At 39.8% G+C, this 18474-nt stretch overlaps 1 protein-coding gene across 2 annotated transcripts in view; it reads right to left on the bottom strand.

Moving 5' to 3' along the window:
* Window positions 1-18236, bottom strand: part of HDAC9 (histone deacetylase 9) — a 456042-nt gene extending 437806 nt beyond the window's left edge. For both annotated transcript variants that reach the window (XM_077175696.1, XM_077175735.1), the window contains exon 1: window positions 17912-18236. The gene's annotated coding sequence lies outside the window, so the exon portion shown is untranslated. The remainder of the gene's footprint in view (window positions 1-17911) is intronic.
* Between the last annotated feature and the right edge of the window lie 238 nt (window positions 18237-18474).

Below are 18474 nucleotides of genomic sequence, written 5' to 3'. Positions count from 1 at the left end.
ACTATGATAGAGAGACAAGGAAAAGAAGCAGTAAGATAAAGTTAGAATGCTTTACAGAAAAGCAGAACTTCTATTCAGAAATAAATGTAAGTTTGAAAGCATCGGCTTGGGGCAAGGGGAATGGGAAAAATAAAAAATAAAATAAAAAAAGAGCTGCAAGGTAACTCATGAAGTAGGCAAATCAAAGGACTCTGAGTTTCATGTCCTTTTTTAAGTTGAAATAGAGCAAAATTGCAAACATTTCCATTTCAGCAGGAGGAAAGTGCCAAATATATTTATCAATGTAATAATAAAAATTCAATCCTGCTGAAATCTATAGGAGTGTCCTTTTGCTTCCATTTAATAACATTTTAATATTTATTGACACAGTTCAAATGCTGGACAATAAAAAAAAGTAGCAGTAATGATCATCTCTTTCAAAGGTTCATTTTTTTTATTCTTACCTTAACAAAAATTAAAGATTTTCAGAAGCAGACCCAAAAAAAAAAAAAAAAGTCAATGCGCCAAGACCCAGGAAGAAGATCTTTCTCTTTCCTCCTGATACTGATTCAGATACCAGCAACATGGGCTTTTTTTCATTATATACTGCATATAGCAAGGAAATTAGGCACAATGTTCAGAAAGAAAAATGATAGGATTTCTTGACCTTTTTAAAGTCAGGAATATCTGCTAGCACTGTCACGGAGAAAGACACCTTTTCCTTGGAATGAAGATGTTTTTGCTACCTTTGTTTGGGCACAGAAGTCACAATTAAATGTCAGCATCTGCCAAAGAAAGTGCATTACAGACTCCAGTAGCTGCTTTGATGAAAACTATGTACTATTACTGTTTCTTATTTTATTATTTCTGGCCAGAGTAAAAACTTCATCCTGAAAAAGTGGCATTTATAGCTTCAGCTCTGCTTTAGCTCTGCTTTCTCAAAATGAAAAAGAACTTTAGTGTCATACACAATCAATTAATTTTAATAATTTTGTTCCTCGGGTCATGCTTTAACGACTTTCTCCAATTCCTCTTTACTGGCACATTTCCATTCACAGTTGATATGTGTCCAAATTGTTGAGTGTCCCAAGCATTCATCCAGCACCACTTTCTACCTGGGCTTCTCTAATCTGTTTCAACCATGATAATACATTGATTATCAATGTCAATTTATGTCCATCTATGGCAAAGGAGTACATCTGTATAGTCACATTTTTTTTTCCTCTAATATATTTTCAGATATCTTTCCATCTATTTCTTTGCTAATAATACAACTAAGATGGTCCCCTTTAGATGTATTTCCCAGCTGCCAATCTGTTATTCTGATTTTTAAAAATTCTCTCACTTCAACATAGCCCATTGCTGTCACCAAACATTAAGATTCACTTTGCCCTATGTATGGGTTTTTTCATTGACTACTGTACTTCCACCATTGCCAAAACATAGGAATATTAAAAGGATTCCTTCATCTCACATGAGTCACATTTGTCACTTAAACTAAAAGAAAAAGCGTAGAAGAAAACTGAAATTCAAAAAGTAAATCTAAGAACTTTCCATCTAGATATGTGTCATCATTGTTCTCTTCAACAGGTCTTTGTAGTTTGAAAAAACAGATAAAATTCTCAAACAGTGCAATCTTTGCTTTGAGCACTCACTTTCTACCAAGATTATTAGAGAAAATGCATTTAATCTCTTTATAGTTAAATAAACTGAAATCACAGAGTAAGTCTTCAAAGAATACCACTATAATCAAGCTGACAGGAAAAGATCAAAATCAGCAGGGTAAGCATATTTAAATTTAGGCAGGTACAGTTCTACAGAGAGCTGAAGTCCAGTATCTGCCATGGGTACTTTGAAAGGCACCAGCCTGTAGTTTGTCTTTGTGCTACTTCAATGTATGCTGAGCAGGACTGAGATCTTAAATTATGAAATTGAAATTTTAAAGAACCAAATTTCAGAGTATATGCCTATATGCTATATATTTCTGATAACATCAGCTCACAGTATATAAGAAATTTAGTTACTGACTATAACTTGTTCACTGCATACTATTTGCTGGTGCTAGGTGTATGACACCTTTCATCTACATGAGCATTCAAAATAAATGTGAAAATACATGAACATAAAGTGGGCAGAGAAGAAAGTTCTGTACACACAAACAATACATGGTATTCAAAAATATTGCATGTATATATTGTAATAATGTATTTAATCCTTTCCACAAGGTGCTTTTGACCATATGTTTTAATAAATAACAGCTTAAAATTTTTATGTAGCAAAAGTGCCTTTGATGAACACAGTTTTAGGCATACTTTACTATTGAGACTGTTACTTCCAACAACATTAATTTGATTTTTAACAGGTACGACATGCATCTTAGAAAGAAGGAAGCTCAGTTTAAAGGCCTGTGAAATCAATCCAAAGAAGCATCACCAACAGGTCAGTGGAGGTGATTCTGCCCCTTTATTCCACTCTCATGAGATCTCACCTGGAAAACTGCATTCAGCTCTGGGATGCTCAGCACGGGGAGGACATTGATCTGTTGCAATGAGTCTAGAGGAGGCCCAAGAAGATGATTAGAAGGATGGAAGTGATGCCTTGAGGGGCTGACCCAGAACAGAGACTAGACAGAGCTAAGAGAATAAAGTAGATGTCTATTAAAAGGCCTTAAAGGACACACCTTGGGCAGTACAAGAGCCTGGCCAGGGCTACACCCAAGATGGACCCAAAATTGTCACAAAAATGAATGACCAGTCACAAGGTCTCACACTTTTGTAAGCTTTCGTTCATTTGTATATTGGAGTTAATTGTCCAATCATAACTTGAGGTTATGAAGTCTCATCCTCCTTGTTTTCTCTTCTTCGGTTCCCTGTTGTTTATACCTTTTGGCCTGAAGCTCGTAAGGGTTGTCCTTGGTCTCAAGCTGGAAAAGGATTGTTTTGTCTACCTACCCTGTGAAAGGAGCTTACAAACACTTAATATGAAGCTCAGAGCTACACCCCTAGGCAATACAGAATCTGAAATATATGAAAGGTAAAACTTAAGGCATCAGAAGATATCTCCTAGAAGGAAAGGCTGGGATAATTGGGATTGTTCAACCTGGAGAAGAGTAGGCTTCAGGGTAACCTAATTGTGGCCTTCCAGTGCCTGAAGGGAGCCTATGAGAAAGATGGAGAGGGACTTTTCCCAAGAACATGTAGTGACAGGACAAGAGGGAATGGATTCAAACAGAAAGAGCATAAGTTTACATTAGATATTAGGAAGAAACTCTTTATTGTGAAGGTGGTGAGGCACTGGAACAGGTTGGCCAGAGTTGTGGATGCCCCAACCCAGGAAGTGTTCAAGGCCAGGCTGGATGGGGGTCTGAGTAACCTGGTCTGGTGGAAGGAGTCCCTGCCCATGGCAGGCGGGTTGGAACAGATGATCTTTAAGGTCCCTTCCAACCCTAACCATTTTGCAAATCTGTGATTTTATAAATCAAGTTTAAAAGGTGCAGTATTCAAAACTGCAGCTGTCAAAAGAGTTTTACAGAAAATACTATGGGTTTACTAATGATGAGGGAAAAAAAAAGTCTTCATGGCCTTGTGGAGCACCCAAGAAGAAACATGAAATCTCTTTGAGTATTTAAGCCACAAATTCTGAAAAAGTAATCCAGCTTGGTGCAACAACTCATCAGAGAAACAACTGTGATATAAAGGCAAAATGCTGTGGAAATTGCTCTAGGGAACTGTGACCTGAGTTCTTTTACAATCCTTTCAAGATTGTAAAAGAACTCAGGTCACAGCACAAAGGAGAAATTACTTGGGAGAAAGATACTTTCTAAAACAAGTAGTTATAGGAATTTGAAAGACAAAAGTTGTATTTTGGAAAAAGCATTCATCCAGAAAATTAAAAGTTCACTTGGAGGAAAGAGGTAAAGCAGCACTTTTCTTTTTAATCTGGTTATATGCTTACTGCTAATTTCCTAGCAACTGTAGGTGAATCTTCTCTTATAAAACTAAGAAAACTGTTAAGAAGAGTCTTAAATTATTTAGATGCATAGGTCTGACTTAAGCTCAGAAAGCTTTGTGCTGTCACTTATCTATGCCATTTTTAGTGGCTAAATTGTGGTCATTTTTCATATCATAACCTGTGTATCATTTGATGGTGTATCAAATCTAAATGAGAGCTGACAGAAGGGATCGATAAATGCCACAGGAGAAAGGATTACCTGTTATGATAACTCTGAACAAAGAAAAGAAATGATCTCTTCAAGACAGCAATGTCCACCCCCTTGGAGCTACAGAGAAGCAGAAGTAACATTAACAGGTCCTTCACTGATGTTCTCATGGATGCGAGTCTTTCCATAGCACTTGTCAAATACTTTGTAATCCCCTAATTTCTCAAATATTCAAACTGAGAAGAAATATATATCACTTAAAAGACAACTTTCTAGAAAAAAAAAACATTCAAGGAACAAGATTTAAGAGGTTTGTTGCCACATTGCCAAGCCATCATACTTCACCCCCATCCCTCAGCAAGCCTCTACCAAGAGAAGTGTGTGAAAATGAGACAAACAGCCACTCCATTTCTAAAGGAAATCCCTTGGCACAGGTCTGGGTACTGCAGATTATATAGCAAGGGGAGGTCTGGGAGCCATACATGACCACATTTGGAAGGCCACATTCCTAATTCATAATTTTGCTAACAGTAATATTTCATGGTCATACATCAGGATCATGAATAATGTCAGGTGTTCCAGGAGAAGAAAACATTCTAAACTGAAGTTTATAAAAGTTCTGTATTCCGAAATTGTGAGCACTTCATGTAACACCTGCCCCTTCTATGAAGAACATGGAGAGGCTGCCAGAAAGCTTAGTAGTTTATCCTAGGGTCATCTTGGGTGAAGCACCAGAATTACTTTCAGATAACCTCTTCCTGCCTCAGGACCTTCTTCCAGACCCATACCAGAGGCACAGCCTAGAAACAAATTCACAGAGACATCAAACAAGTTTCCTGGATCTCACCGATTTCCCCTAAGATACCAAGGGAGAACTAGACAAGATTTGCATCTGCAGATACTAATTTTTGCCAGTTAGGCAAGAAGGAAATTGAAGGGCAAAGATAGATATGTTCTGCCTAGAGGACACATATTCTTTTAGATATATCCTAGAGAACCTGACTAAGCAGTAAAAACATGGAAGTTGACACTGGAAGTCAGAACAGTCCCTTTCCACTCATCACTCCCAGACTTGCTCTTACATGAAAATCATCTCAGAGACATCAAAATTTTAGGCTAGATATATGTAAAGGTAACTTAATCTGATTCAGCAGAATAAAAAGATATGACATGTGACATGCTACATACACCCTGACAATTAGGACAATTCAGATCTATCATAGCACCTGTATCCAACAGGAGAAGACACAACCTTTCCACAGCTTCAAGGTAAGAGGAAAATAATTGTAGCAGCATATGTCACAGTTGAGATGGCCACGATATACAGAATATCACCTCATCAGAAGACTTCAAGCATCTGCCCATACAGGATAACAACATACCACTTCAGAAGGCTGCAAGCATCTACCCCTCTTGCTCTTTAGCCCAGTCTTTTATACCCTCATGTTGATGCATTGGACCTGTGTGCCCTCTACTCCCTTCTGTGATTGGTCAGTGCACCTGGGCACTCCCTGGCTCATTGCCTTCAATACTTTTCCTCTGCTTCTCACAGCTGTACCCATTGGAGGTGAGGCTCAGCCTCAGCCCCACTCCCAATTACCAAAAACTGTGTCCCTACAAATAACGACTTGTAATTCTACCATGCAAGACAGGTAAGTAAGCCTCATGCTCAGGTAGCACCATGGCCTCTAGAGCACACCTCTAGAGATGCCAGTTCTCCCAACATTCTTGTTCTCTATTCAAACTGTTGTCTGTTGCTCAGTAGATGCTTAGATACTTAAAAAAGGAAAAAACTGAAAACTTTTTACACTGCAAGACATCCAGGCTTGATTTCAGACCAAACACAGCCATCCTACTCCTGGTGCTGCTATGTCAGCTCTCTCCTGACTATGACTGGGACAGATTATCAAGTGAAGTAGCATTGTAATGAACAAACAGAGCACACAACTGTTTATTTCAAGTGTCCACTCCAGGGTGAAAGAGGGAACTTGAGTGTTTCAAGCCACTTATTCAGTTCAGTCTAGGAATAAACACAAAGATGGAGCATTACCAAGTTACTTTGAATTATTTTTCTCTCTAGATCTCCTATCCATTGTGTATTTCATTCTGAAAAGCCAAATATCACAACTACTGTCTCCTAACACCTGCTCACTTCCCCATATTTTAAACACCTCAGACAATGTTTAGACCTATTCTCCTGGTCATGAGCAGGAAAAGGATCAGACACATGTGGGAAGTCATTGGCCTGGAGAAACAGAGGCTTGAGGATTAAATAGGAAATCTAGGCTGGTTTTGAATGTGTAACATGGGCAGAACCTGGCCAAAACTGCTGACTGTCCATGCTAGGAGCACATACTCATGCTGTTTAAGCGTCCTTCATCAATAAAAGGTGAAGGATGGAGCACCAAGCATGGAAGGCACTTGAGAAGACACTCATGCCTCTCATTGTCTCCAAGTTCTATATTTGTCTGGTCCAGAATTGTGTGCTGTGAGCTAGTAATCACTTGCATGCTGAGCAATGGCAGGGTGCCACTCAAGCTTTGCTGTTTTCAGGGTTTGGGGTTGTCATCTCCTTCCTGCCAGCAAAGATTGGCTACAAAAGACATTCATCTGCCCTGTAACTGGACTTCCATAAAAATTACACAAGAAGTACTAGAAGTTGCAGGCTGAGTGGTGGTTGGTGCATGCTTTGCCACTGGGAAGAATCCATTTATCCAGCAGGTTTTTGTGATTTGGGTGCCAAGCACAGCAGAAGTTGTCTCATGAAAAGAAAAGGGTTTTTTTTGGTTTTTTTCCTCTGCCTTTGCCCTTCTTGATTCTGAATAACTAAGAGGCCTGCAATTCAAAATTCTGCATCATTCAGGCCAGCAAGAGGAAAAAAATTAAGCTAAGACTTGTCCATGCTGTCTGTGGTTCGTAAAGGACTTTCTGCTCAGAGCTGTGAGACTGACTGGAACTCAGGCTGCCACAGGGAGTTGGAAAAAGCTATGGGAAAATGTTGTCATCTTATTGCAGGGGTTCCATACTGCTGTCTCCTTATGGCAAAAGTTTCATACCTCCTTGGTGTTTCTCACAGGCAGCTCCTCAGAGCACTGATTCTTTCTCACACTCTCTCCTTCTCACATCTGGGGTAAGATTACTTTCTACACTATCTTTATTTTCTTTTATTCTATCCCCCTACAGGAAAAAATGTAAGGAAGAACATCCTTACTCATGAAAGGAAGCACCATCATGCATTGGAAGGTCTCATACCAGCACAGACTGTATCAATACTGGCTCAGTGTTGTCCCCTTATTGTGTATATCATTTTGATTACCCATGGCTTCATAGTCCCCAGGCCAATGTAACAGTCAGCTGTGTTCTCTGGGCACAGAAGAAGAAAGAAAATCAGTAGAAAATTAATTGGATTGTTGGACAATATAGCCAGCACCTTGCATTCTTAAAAATATTTAGCCATCTTGATGAGCCTACAGGAAGCTGTCATAACTTGGGATGTAAGCCTGAGCATCTAGAGGGTATGAAGTTGTACACAAGTTCCTACTTGGTGTTACAAACAAGAGCAATTTCCCCACAAACAAACTCAGATTCATAATTTTAGAGTGGCATCTAACATTTCTCCATGCAGGAAAATGAATTCCAGTCTTTATGAACAATCATGCATAGAATTTTATGTCTTAAACACAGTCACAGTACTCCACTTTGCCTAAATAGAATTTATGCCCACTGGATACAGTAACTAGTGGGTTAGTGGAATCTGACTGAGAAGCAAACATTCTTTCTGCATGAATCATGCTGCTGAAACAGCAGATTGAAATTATTTTAGAGAGGAATGAAGAGTTTAGGTTTCTCTTATTGGTTCTATAAGGGCACAGCTTCTCTCTAATTCACTGTTCCAAAAAGTGAAGTGCTGAATGTGCTTTCTTTCTTTCAGCTTCTTTTCTTCAATTATTCAATTCAGTTATCCAAACTGTCCCCAAGGCTTATACACAAAATCTGCAATTACCTTCTGTGGGCCAGTAATAAGAAAAAAAGGGAAACACACCCCATTCTATAACAAAATGGCAAATTTTACAACCTTACATAGAATGGGGGGCTCTCCTGTTGATGCTTTCTTGTTCCAGGAATTATGCATTCAATAGTGAATAAATTCTATTATAATACTGAAACTGATTTATTTCCACTGGAACATGGAAGATGATTCCTTCTAATCGGGAACTCAGCACCAAAATAGAGTGGACCTTCAAAAAAAGCATGAAACAATCAGGCTTTTGCTATTATTTGATGCAATTGTCTATCCAAGCATAAATTATTCAAGTCTGTATATTGTATACATTTCCAGCACAGTTCGCATATGGGTATTCAAATAACAAAGATGTGATTTTTTTGTTTGGGTTTCTTATTTTTCACTTTGAGACTGTCTTTATTAGATCTTTCAGTATTTTTCTCACTCATGATACATCTCATAGCTACGTGAAAGGGATGTTTTCTTCTACGGTACCAAAGGTGTTGGTATGACAGGCAGGATGGAGACAGAGCATTCTTTGATTACATATTCACTTCCCACTGCTCTCCAGTGATAATTCTCTATTAGAGACAGTGATTCCAGCTGCCATCAGCCAAGATGAACTTGCCTAATCCAATTGTCTGTGTTAACCTTGATATCCAGCTCCAAAGCTTCCACTTGCTTCCCAGAAATACTTCCAATTAAAACACTAAGATTTTACTGGCTTTATCCTCACATGCATTTTTTATTTCTCCTTCTTTTTTTGCAGAACTGTAATAAAATAGGCAAAGCTTCTATTAATTTTCAGATGCATTACAAAAGAAAAAGAAATGTAACTGAAATAACAGTATTCCAATTTATTACTATTAGGAAATGAGAACCACAGCATTGAGTAACATTGCAGTTACTAAGCTAAAGAGTCTCCTCATCTATTGCAAATTGAAATTTTTTTTTCTTGCCTAACCTACCCTTTATTTCTTCTAGCAGCACTGGTTTTATTGTCTAATCAATACAATTTTTAATGACCGATGCAGAATGCAACATAACTGGTTTCAAGTACCAACTGCAACATGCATTACAGAATTACTTTCACTTTAAACAATTAACCAGCTGCAAAATGGTCAAAACCAAATGAAATCCTCATTCAGAGAGGATTGTTTCTTCTATCTACTACACAAAAATTGTATCTACATTTCTACTTCTAGTAGTGCCATGGCCAGCACTATTCTATACCAGGATAAATGTAGAGAATTCAGCTGTAGCAGTCATCCTTTAAAACAGAAATATTGTTAGTAGTACCTTCTTTCATAACAAATGACAAATAGATAATAAAATGAAACAGGTGAAAAACCTTGAGGTTTATTTTCTATTCATGTTAATCCCATATATTTAATTACTGGTTTCTGACAAAAACTTCCTCACCAAAATGATTAAACAGTATTTGTTTTTTCCAGAAATTTCAATTTTACAGAGAAAGTACCACAGAATTTACATTATTTTTTAAAATCACCCTTATAACTTTACAAGAATTCAATTACTATTAAAATTCTGGGGCCTGGATGACAATATGCAATTAGATTTAATTCAGTATAATTAGACTGAGCCAATAGCTAACACATTTTCAACTTGACGCAAGTCAGATTTTCTCTTTTTTTTCCCTAGCTATGTGTCAGCAATAACAGTTCTGTTAAGATCAGTATAGTTAATTATTCCTTTGCCTAACTGAAGCAGCAACATTACTGGGAAAAGTCTCTAGACAAGAGGATAACAGCCTGCATACAAAAATCTGACGGATCATTGCACCGATGTACAGTAACTGCTTTAAGGGTGAAAAATAATTGTCTTTGCTTTGCTTTATGTCTGCTTGGCACGTAGTCCACATCCTGTTATGAGGTTGGACTTAAAACCCAATTATGAACAAAAAAAAGATACATATATTAGACCTCAGTTCTGGCCTTGCCTATCTATGCATTTCCCATTCACTCTGGAATTGACTCTTCTCATTCACATACCATAAATGACAGATGTTGGTATTTTCACCATATTGATTTCAACATACTTGGAGCAGGAAGCTATTTAGTGCTTTTTTTTCACAGAGGTGAGTAATATAAAATGACCATATACATAATACAGCAATGGCAACCTAAAGATGAGACAGCCTTATGATATTTTAAGAAAACTACTTTAGGTTACATATCACATAGTTAATCAGTTTTATGCAAGATAATCACGCTCAATCAGAGTAAGCAAGCAGAATTCAAAACCTTTTAAAATGTGGTTTACTTTTAATTTGTTTTGATTACATTTATGGCCTTAAAATACAAAAAAATATGCCTTTTTAAATTGTCTCTCCTGAAATACTTGGACTGAAATCACTGAAAAAAATCCATATCTTTTTTGTCTTAACATGATAATGGATTTATTATGTTGCTTCATTATCTAACAGAAGTGTCTTTAGAGCTGACATTTCTATGCATAAAACCTAAATTATGGTCCAAATGTCAGCTGAAAAAGACTCTCAGTTGTGTCTCCTGCTGTCTCTCCAGCTCAGTCTCTTTTACAAAAACAGCAATACAAACACTCCACAGAAATAAAAAGAGTGAGGAAAAAAGATGCATACAGACTCCACAGGCAGCCAACATCCCAGCAAATCTCCTCAAAAGTATGGATGACCATTCTGAGGGTAAGTACATGTGAAGCTGTGTCAGAAATGACAGTCAATTTGTCACTACAAAGTCAATGCAACAAAACCCTTCCAGATTTCTCACAGGCATTGTATACAGACTCCCCATAAAAATTGCAGTGAAATTGTGGAAGTAGCTCAGTTGCTACTCTGTGGCCTAAAGAAAAACGATTTCATTTGCCAGACGCCCAGAAAAATCTCCTACGCATACCAGCACGCTCTGTTTGCATGTAATCAGAGTACACTGAAGAAGCTACAAACTTATATTTAGGCATCACTAAGGAAAACTAGTGATGGAGGGAATAGAAGCATGCAGACAGTTTGATGTAGGGAAAATGTACCCAGAGTGCATGCCAAAATCTGCTAAATTTATTTAAAGGTAATTTGGAAAAGATGGCAGCAAAGAATAATCAGGAATTATCTTTTATATGCTTTTCTAGCTCCCCCACCTCTCTGACTGCCTGTCTAAATTGAATCAGCTCCTATGGTTTGTGCTAATGAATCAAAGAACAATCCACTGCTGCTAGCTCCAGTCCCAGATTCCATGCTCCATGCCATTTCTGCTCTGGCTGGGAAGGAAATGAATGTACTACAGACTTCCATGCATGTCTTCAGTAGATCTTAACCTTGAACAGGGCTTTCACAAGTTCTCCTCTTAATCTGATCTGTTTCAACAGCAAACAACAACCAGCCCATCAAAGAGGTGAAAATTTCACTTGCAAAGGTGACATCCTGATCTCATTACAATCAATTGCAAAACTCCTCACGGACAAGTAAAATCCTTGACCTCTTCAATCAAGGTCCTAGTACTGTTAATATTAGTGTCACCCTCAGCAAATTTTTAGAAGATGTCATTTCCTTTCACCTTCTTTTGAAATCTGCATTTTCTTCATAATCTGGATCAGTATAAATGACATGCATTAGCACAAGGAAGAAGGATGGTTGATCAGCTCTCAGAAGTCCTAAAGGAAATCTCATCGCATTAATAGGCTGATACTGATCCAGTCACATGTATCTCACTAAAATGCTACAAAAACCTAGGGTTACATGCCCATTAATAACATTAAACGTGTCCCTTTTTTCACTAGCTTCTGAAAAAGGCCTCTGCACCAAAAAAATCCACTTACTAACTTCACTTTTCAGTCAAAAGGAAGCCTTGAACTCTTGCCCCAACTGTTCAAAAGATAGCAATACCTAACTACATTTTCATAACAGAATTTCTTTTTTTGGAGGGGGGTGAAAGCATATAGCCAGATGGAGTGGAAGACAAGGTGTATGTCATGGCAGAGAACAAATATAAACACTTCACAGTCTTCCAAGAGACTCTGAGTAAGCAACCTGGATATACTGAGAGCAGTTAAATATTCTCTTAGGTGGTTTCTTCATTCACAGTCTTCATAAGAGACTAATGTTTGAAATATGAGAGTTATCACCCCTTAAAGATTCTACTTATCTTTTCTTTGTTACACTCTGCTCAACAGTACTTGGTGTTCAGTGCAGACTGTCCACCTTCAAGCATGGAATGTACACATGCAAGAGGAAGGGACTGCTAGGCTGGTACTGCAGTGGGTACCCATAAATTAAACCTACAAACGTAATTTACAATTGAAAATACCTTTCTCTGATTCATACCTTGGCTTGGATTCCCCCCCTGAACTATTCACTCTTGTAGGCTGTGGTCCTGATTGCCACAGGATAGCATCTTGACAATGTCTTTACTCTGTAACTGTGGGTGAGATTCAACTTCAGTGCCTTGCTGCTTCCTAATTGCTCTGATTCTTATGGAGGGAAAACTGAGTACACTGAGGCCAAAAAGAATCCTATGGCAACCTCCAGCTAAATCCCTGGTGCTAATAATGGAATTCAGGAGAGAAACCTAAACCACATTAGAGGACTATGATGTGTTTCAGGTATTGAAAATCATTTTCCATTGCAACTCACTGATCTTTCAATTTGTAATACGTAGAGTAATTATTTATATCCCAAGTAAAACAGGTTCAACTCCAAATGAAATATCAAAAATGTGCTTAACTAATAGTACAACTTTTTAATCAGTGTTGATTTTATTGGCTGCCAAAAGGGGAAACACAAAAGATTGGAATGGCAACTGGACATATTTTATATTGTCCACACATTCCTTTAGTTTTAACCTATATATGGACAACTGAAGAGCTATCTATCTATGAAACAAATGAATAATTTACACATTTTATGCAACAAATAGTTACTACGTGCAGCTGCCATCTGCAGCTGCCTTTCCATTGCAGCTGTGTCACCTTTCACCAAAGCTTGTGGAGCAGTGTTTGCCTCCCTGTCCTTGGCACTGTAAAAGGTTGAGGCACCAAAGGCACTGTGTAGCACCACTTCCTTTATGAACAGGCTCAGGCTCAAGTGTTCACGTATCTTGTATGCACACAAGATTGGCATCCTTCAGGACTGCCAATTTCTCCTGTGCACTGGACATCACCTTTCCAAAATACTCTTTAGACCAGGTCTTCACCTCTCTTGCAGGTTCATAGAGCATAGAAACAAAATCTGGACTCAGTGAACAGGACAGTAGAGGCTCAGACTAAGTTAGAAAACCAGACTCAAGTCAGAATAAAACCCCAAGGGTGACAATCATCCATTCTAGAGAAGGAGCACTCTGTACCTCGAACAGAAATGAGCTAAAAGACTGAGCATCTCAGGGCAGAAAGCAAATGAAGAGATATAGAATCCATCATCTTCAACTCCAAAACTGAGGAACTGAGGACAAATAAAAGACATACTGTAAGGAAACATCTTCTTACTGGCACTTCTGAGCTCCCTTCAGTGAAAAGCATTTCATTTTCTTAAATAAACATAGTTTACAGTTATGCAATAGATTTAAAACAAACTATCCTTATAGTTGCTACATATCATAAACAAACTTCAACAATGTATCATGATTTGTGAATGACCAATGTTAACATGATATTGAAAAATACCATTAACAATAAATTACTGGAAAATAAGAACAAATATTTGCTTCCTATTACTTTTCCATCTCATAATCAACATCGTACATTGAGTTAATGCTAATTAATTCAAGTAAACATCTGCTTGAATGTTGTGTAACCAAATGTTTTCAATCACTTTTCCCTATAAAGGAATGTCTAAATTGCATATCACCTTGTCCACCCAGATACCCAACAGCAAATGATAAGGAAAAGTGAGGAAATGCAATGCAACCATGTGAATGGTACTTTCTTGAAATATTCTGAAGCCTCCAAAATATTTGCTGGTTAGGGACATTCTGATTCAGAAGCATTATATCTCTGCTTTCTAGCCTTTGGTAGTTTTTTTTCTTCTTTTCTTTTTTATCTAGGAATTTGTCTAAATCTTTCTTTGACCTCATGTTAACTTTTTGCATTGACAAACCTCTTTGGTAGAAAGTCATACAACTATATATTGTACAAAAATGGAGAAGTACGGAGAAGTGCGGGTATATCCTCACAGGAAAGGTCTAAGCTGGCCTCAAAGTATTGAAACATTAGTTTTGAGCAGTAGTTAAGCACTATTTCACTGTAAGTTTTTTAGCTGCTTGAAGATGAATCTATAGATTAGCAGCACAAATAAACTTTGAATTTGTTATTAAAGTTGTAACAATATATTCAACACTAGCACAGCCTTACCCAGCACACACTGATGTTCACAACATAGCACATTCATTACAAGTTCCATTGAGTAAGGAAAAAATTCTTTGGTTGTGTATGATCATCCTAATTTAAAAACTCAAAACCAAAAGGAGAAAATGAAAGGTGATTTCATGAAGTGATGTTAGCTCTAAATTGCCTTACTCATCTATCAGTTTCAACAAACAATATAACATTAAGTGATTCAGCAATGCAACATTCTCTGCCTATTTATCTGGAAATCATTACTGAAGCTTTGAAGCATGAAAAATATGTTTTATCATAGAATAGCCTAACGTTCAGTCTTTACATGAGATCTATCTTTAATTTAACTCAACAGATGCATTATGTACCTTCTACTTAATTGTGGCAACTTAAAGAACATTTTCTTACTTTTGAGGAGACTGGAAAACTGATGAATAGTCATTCCTTTAATTTGAATTCATATGGAAAGTTCATGTAAACAGCATGCTTATAGGACACGGCATACAATCCTCAACAAATCTGACCCAGAAGTCTTTTGTAAAAGGGAAAAAGCCTCACTCCTGTGATGCACTAAGCTCTCTCAGCTAAATGGTTCAACTATGAGTATGCTGCAAGCCACAATACTTTCTATTGAAGTTTCAACACACATACCCTAAGTAGCTTTAAATTAGCTAGTCTGAATACTGGTGAATATAAACCAACAATATTACAAACACTCTGGTAAATATGTGCTTAATTTACCAATTTGGAGATTATTAGACTACATCCCAAGTCTTTTGCCATTTTTCATTGGTATAGTTGTTCATTCACAACAGGTTTTGATTACTTTCAAAGCTACATTTTGCCTACTAACCATTAGCTGAATACTAAGAAACTAACTGCTGCAACTAGATTTAGGTACCATCAGTATTCATGCAATTCATACCAGGATTCATACAATTTTCAGGACAGGGAAACTTTAATTTGATACATATTTTCAGTATGCAAGTAATATTTCTAACAGCAAGTCCTATGGGGCTATTTTAGGTAGTGAGATAAAGAACTGAAAGTTATTTTCCAGCTTACATGCTTTTTAGAAAGTGTATCATTTTTATAACTGAATCTCTTTTTAATGTTATTTTTATCACAAAATTACAAAATACATGTGTCACTTAATTATAGTATTATCTTTTTTTTTTCCACATAAATAAATTCTAATAGGAACAACTGCTCTAAATGAAGCATGTACTGACTTCCAGCAGTGAAGACACTATTTCACTTTTGTTTTTAAGCTGCTCTGGGAGCAGGAAGATGCTGGTGAACTGAAGATACACAGCAGCTTACAAATTACTGTTCCCATTTAGTCATGTAGACCAAGCTTCATTTGTGGAAAAGCAATTTAATGGAAAACCAAACACTAGTGTTTTCAAAACTAACATTTTATAGTCAGATTCAAAACATTTGCGTGTATTACACATTTACACAGACTTACAGAGGAATTTGACACTGAGACCAGTGCTTTGGACAGGCTTAACTATGATGCTGTGTTTGCATCAAGTTGGTCACCAAGAAGTAAAATGGCATGTTTTTCTCTTTTTTGGAATTCTGAACTGACAATTACATTTTTGTTAAAAAGACAGCTATTTCAATATTTATATGAAGAAACTTGCACCAGTGGTACACAAACATGACTGACTGCAGCTTTTCTCTGGAGCCATGACATGTTTATTTCCAGTGTTTTGGATCACATCTTTGTCATGACAATGAAAAAGAGGCCTTAAAATAGTATATTATTTGCATCATTCATGGTAGAAACTTCTATACAGTTGAGGCATAGCTATTTTACACAAATATCAATGCAACTTAAGTGTATGAAGGGATGAAATTGCCTTCCAAGACTGCTCTGGTGTTATGACAGAGAACAAGCTGGCATCTCTTTCTGAACAAAGTAGGTGTTCCTGGTACAAAACACATATGAGCTGGGACCACTGATACAGAAATGTATTGGACATGAGAGAAAATTTAGAGACACTAAGAAATAACTTCAAAAGATACAGAGATGCTGTTGCAGAGCTAGGTGCGTGGGGAGAGAAGATAGGAGCAGGACAAAACATTTGAGTAGGACAGGACATTTGAAAAACCTAAATGTGAAATACCTTCCTTTTTTTGTTCATGAGTTGTCATCACAGCTACAGGCCTTTGTGAGCTTGCAAATTAAATCCTGAATAACTGTCACAAAACTATTCTTCTGTCACAGAAAACAAAATGTCAAGGAATTAAAGCTGACAATGTTGAAAGACAAATATTTAAAATTCCTCAGTTTCTGTGTCAGCACTTGTTCTGTGCTGTTTGTGACAGAAAATCTCAACAACTTTTGCATCAAAAACGCACATTCATGCATTTTCATATGTCAAAAGGTCTCCACAATCCACCTCACCACTTCTTCAAAGATTGGCTTGTTTTAGATATTTGTCTACACTTAAATTCCCATGTTGTTTAACAGTGGCTTTAGACCTCATCAGAGCACTTAAAAATATAAACTGCTGTGGGCTCGGGGTAGATATTAAAAGATGAATATGCATTTTGTGCATTACGAGTAATATCCGGTTTTGGTTTTTTTCTATAGGAGTGATAAGCATGAATGATTACTGATTGCTATTATGTTCCATTTCATATCAAAACTCAGACATTTTAGATGAGTCAAAACAACTGTACCTTTGCTGGAAACTACTTCCTCACGCCCTGCGCTGCCAACCGGGAAGCTGCCGGCCGGGATGCACACACCGCTTTGGCACCGTAAATACAACTATACAAAATTCTGGCCACCCACCCGGCACGGGAACGGGACGGGACGGGACGGGACGGGACGGGAACGGGACGGGACGGGGACGGGACGGGGACGGGGACGGGAACGGGACGGGACGCACCCGCCCTCCGCCTGCCGCCTGCTTCGGGCACTCCGACACCGGCCGGGCGGCGGTGCCCGAGGAGGGCGCACCCCGGCGTCGCCCACCTGTTCGGCCGCCCGGGGCAGCTCCCCCGGCGCCCTCCGGAGCTCCGCGGTCCCAGCCGGGAGCTGGCACCGCCCGCTGAGCTCCAGCAGCCGTTCTCCGGCCGGCATCCCGACTCTGCCACGGCCCCGCAGGATATGGGGGTGGCAGAGGATCCCCCGGACCCCGAAACGCACCACCCGCCTGGCAGGGTAAGCGCCCGGGGAGCTGCTCTTCCACTCACCCTCCCGCCAAGTAAAACTTGCCAGGGGCGTCGGTGTCCTCCCTCCCCCGCCACCTTGCCAGCCCTTACACGGTGCAACTTCCCGAAACCTCCCCGAAGGTCCCAAAAATACCGCCCCGGCAGGTCGAGGACAACGTCCGGGCGGCGGGACCGGCCGGCCCCGCACTCGCTGCCCGCCGCAGCCTGGCGGGACGGAGCGGAGCGGAGCGGAGGGGCAGCCGGCCGGTGCCACTCACCTTCCCGCTCCTCCGCCTTATCTCTTCGCTCGCGGGCTGCAACTTCCAGCGCTTCCCCCAACTGCCATCTTCCACCGGATCCACGGGGGAAGGAGCGGCGCGGCGCGGGGAGGAAAAGTTGCGGCGGCAGCGGCGGCGATTAGGTGGCGGTGAGGAGGCGATTAGGTGGCGATGAGGAGGCGATTAGGTGGCGATGAGGACGCGATTAGGTGGCCATCGCGCCGGCGGGGCGAGCCTGTGCCGTGCGCGGCGGGCGGGCGGGCGGGGCGGCGGCGGCAGCTGGCGCGGGGCTGCGCGCTGCGATCGCCGCCCGTGGCGACGCGGGGAGGATTTGCTAAAAATAGCGGCTGGCTCGGCTCGGCGCGGCGCGGGGGGAGGCGGGGAGGCGGCCGGGCTGCAGCGCTCCCCGCCGCGGCCGCTGGGGGCCGAGCGGGCCGGGCCTCGCAGTGCCGACAGCGCCGGGCGGGCTCGGGGCAGAGCGAGCCCCGGGCGGCGCTCCGGGCTCGGAGCTCCGGGGCTGCGGGGCCCGGCCCGCCGAGGGACCGGCTGGCGGCGGAGCCCTG

Source organism: Agelaius phoeniceus, chromosome 1 (assembly GCF_051311805.1).
Source record: "Agelaius phoeniceus isolate bAgePho1 chromosome 1, bAgePho1.hap1, whole genome shotgun sequence".
In the NCBI taxonomy this organism is placed as follows: domain Eukaryota; kingdom Metazoa; phylum Chordata; class Aves; order Passeriformes; family Icteridae; genus Agelaius; species Agelaius phoeniceus.
Note: the sequence above shows the minus strand (reverse complement) of the source record. Positions and strands in the feature narration are given on the sequence as shown.